The sequence below is a fragment of the Rhinolophus ferrumequinum genome, chromosome X (assembly GCF_004115265.2).
Source record: "Rhinolophus ferrumequinum isolate MPI-CBG mRhiFer1 chromosome X, mRhiFer1_v1.p, whole genome shotgun sequence".
Classification (NCBI taxonomy): Eukaryota; Metazoa; Chordata; class Mammalia; order Chiroptera; family Rhinolophidae; genus Rhinolophus; species Rhinolophus ferrumequinum.
The window spans coordinates 11,680,529-11,684,040 of record NC_046284.1 but is presented as its reverse complement, the minus strand read 5'-3'; the positions used below and the strand labels follow the sequence as shown (position 1 = coordinate 11,684,040).

Below are 3,512 nucleotides of genomic sequence, written 5' to 3'. Positions count from 1 at the left end.
TAAGAAACCAAGCTCCAACCTTGAGCCTGAGTGGATGCAATCCCAGGTTGCAGGAAACTCAGCAACTCAAAAGTGGAGTCCCAAATGAAATCACAAACAATAATTTGTGCAACTTTGCAGAGTGCAGTTCCACTAGCTCTGATGTTCCCCTGTCTGCATTGTTAGTCCTCAGATCACCCAGCAAAGCGTGGGCTGGGAGTGGGACCCCCATACAAACTACAGGCTTTGGGGTGGTCAGGCCTGGATTGACATCCTGGCTCTTTTACTTCCTAGCACTGTTGTCTTGGGTTAATTTTTAGGTTGGTGCAAAAGTAATTGCGGTTTAAAAGGTTAAAAATAATTGCAAAAACCGCAATCACTCTTGCACGAACCTAATACTGAATTTCTTTGTTGAATTGCATTTCTGCAGTTACAAAATGGGACCAATAATAGTACCTATCTAAGAAACTCCTGAGGATTTAATGAGATTAGGTTTATAGGACCCCCTAATGTACCTTAGGCACTCAAGTTGTAGCTGTTTTGTTGTATCACTTTCCCTATGATTCAGCCCTGGCTCTGACACTTGTGACCTTGGATAGGTACGTGATACTCATTCCCTTGAGCTCAGTTACTTCGTTTGTACAATGAGTTGGTTGAAGTACATGTTTCCTAAGGGGCCTTCTCATTGCCAGCATTCTAAGATTCTGCTCCTTTGTTATCTGTGATTTTGTTTTCAGCCCTTCCACCCTCTGAGGCAGACTCAGTGGATGTTTCTCTGTAGGTAAGGAAACAAAAGCTCTGCCTTACGCAGTGCATGGGAGGTAGGGCCAAGATCCGAATGCAGCTCTTCTCATTTCATTTCTCTTCAGGTTCCCACTGCCGCAATGATGAAGATGACAAACTGCGGACCTCCCTTACCCAGGACAAAGCTGAGTGGTTGGAAGGAAAAAGGAAAAGCCTCTCTACCTGAATAGCATTAAGGGCAATGACTGTCTCAGGGTGTGCTGCTCCCCATAAGCCTGCACAGGGCTGCTGATCATTGTTTGTTGTATGAGTCATGAGAGTGAAAGTTCGCTGACTTCTCATTCCATATTAAACCCTGTGCTCAGGGTTGTATATGTGTTATTTTACCAACTCCTTACAACAACCCTGTGGAGTATTGTTAGCTCCATTTCACAGGTGAAGAAAGTTTGGCACAGAGAGGGTAAGTGACTTATTTAAGGTAGCACAGCACAGGAGTGGCAGAACGCAGATTTGAACCCAGGTCTGTAGCACTGAAAAGCCCAGGCTCCTCGTCACTATACTAAGCTACATAGTGTGGCTGGTAGCCACAAGGAGACAGAAGAACATTTTTTGTTGTTTTCAAGTTGAACAGGAGGGAAAATTTATTTTAAAAAATAACATCTACAGGAAAACAGCCAAAAAGGCACAGAGTGCATGTTATGCCTCCCCATGTAGGAAAGCAGTTGGAAAGGTGCCCTGGGAGACCTTGTGCTAACCTGGAAAGGCTCGGCGCATCCTCTAAATTCCCGAATTCTAAACTTTGTTGTACAGAAGGCCGCTTGAAACGTGTATCAAAACCCTCCAATCAAAAGCAGCTTTCCAAATCTGAAGGTCCCTAAACAGGTGTGTTTAGATGGCTTCAGAGTGCGGACTCTGTTACGACCTTGGTCCCTGCGGAAGGACGGCAGCGTCACCATATGGGGTGTCCACGCTTAGGCCACCAACTGCAGGAGCTGGCTGTGTGAAGGTCACAGGAGTGGACTGTGAGCCAGAGGGGGCACTGAGGGATGGCAAAAAGGCCCACGTCCCTGTCCAAGGCAACCATTTGAGTTCCAGCTCATTTAGCGATTTTGTTTTGACTTGTGAAATGAAGGACAATGAACTGAACTTATCTTACAAGGATGGTTCTGGAAAGAGAAGGGAAAACACGCATCACAGAACGGTTGTTTCCATGTTCAGTAACTTAAAAAATCAGGGGATTTTATAAAAATGTCTTCCAGTACATCATTAGTCTATAAAACAGGAGGGGTTCACCAGAAGGGCAGCGTGGATCTCCAAATGCGACTCTCACCTATAGAAGCAGCTCCTCCTCACGGTTGGTTAATAATATTGTTCTAGGTCATGAAATGACATCTCATAATAAATATTTTTACTATGGGTGAGGTCTGCATATGTCAAGACACAATGGCATTTTTAAACCCAGTAAGTAGTGATTTCAGGAGGTAAACAGAGCTGCGAGCTGAAGCTTCTCTGTGGTTTTCACTCCTCCTCGTCGTCTTGAATTTCAGAAATTCTGTCTGTCGATTTAAGGATTTCAGCAACGAAATTCAGCGTTTCAGCTCCAGAAACCAGCTGCTTTACTGAGGAGTGCGTGTTGTTCATGACCACGCCGAGATTCTGCAAGGCCGCACCGGTGTTCTGCTTCGCCAGGTCAGGCTGGTGCCCCAGCCCGAACCCAGGGCTTCATTCTCGCACTTGAAGTTAGAGACCTGTGCCTGCAGCAAGCTTAGTTCTTTAGTTTCATGATGTGATTTGCTGCCTTTACAGCCTGTGTGGTCATCAGCTCCAGGTTCTGCTCCACCTGCTGAACTACGGATTCCAGGTCGTGAGAGTCACTCTCCTCCTTTATCATTTTTGCTTCTAATTTCTGCTCAAGCGTCCTCACCACTTCTGTCTGCATCTCAGAGAAGCTCTGTACCTTGGTCAGCTTTCTTCTTAGCATAGAAGTCTCATCTTTCAGTGCTTCGTAACTTATCTGCAGCGTCTGAAGGTGCCTGTCCAGAGACTGTCCATGGGCTGCAAAGTCTGCCCTGGGGATCCCGGCCAGAGAGGCGAGAGTCAGAGTCACTCAGCGTCCACCGGGCAGAGACTCGGGTCCCACCAGCTCTGATGGGCTAGAGGAGGAGATGTATGTGCTGCAGGGCGACGTGCTGGCAGCAACCCTCAACGAGTGGGTCTGCTCCACATCAGACCACGGATAGACCCCGTCCTACCCGTCGTGCTTGTCCTTGAGATCGCCAGCCCCGTGGAATCTTCCAAAAAAACGGCTGCTGGTGTTCCAGGCCAAACTCCATGGTTTGGGAGGCTGGGGACTTGCCCCTGCTGAGGGCCTCCTGGCTTCCTGTGAATAAAGTCACCTGTTGGCTGTGTCCTTTTTCAACAGGCTGAGGTTCTTGGTTTTCAGAAACTCTTTACAGGAGAATGGGTTTGCCTCTTCAAGTTCTTCAAGTTTATCATCCTCCTGATTGATGAGGCTGCGGGCCAGGGACAGAGGGCTGACGCCCGGGCGGCGTGCGTAGCCCCCCCATTGTCACAGGCCCGGTGGCGCTGGCCCTCCCTGCACCTAAGCGGTGGCTCCATAGCCCCGGCTCGCCCGGCCGCCCCAGTCTGCCGCGGCTCAGCTGCAGCTCCTAGCCTCTCGCCCGTGGCTTCCTGCTCTGAGCACCGCACCAAAGCGACCCCAGAAGGACTTTTAAAACCATGCAGTCAAACACGGATGGGGACCTTGAATCATTAGGCAAAGTTCCATT

At 48.6% G+C, this 3,512-nt stretch overlaps 1 pseudogene; it reads right to left on the bottom strand.

Moving 5' to 3' along the window:
• Positions 1-2,241: 2,241 nt before the first annotated feature.
• Positions 2,242-3,286, bottom strand: LOC117025724 (endosome-associated-trafficking regulator 1-like; annotated as a pseudogene).
• Between the last annotated feature and the right edge of the window lie 226 nt (positions 3,287-3,512).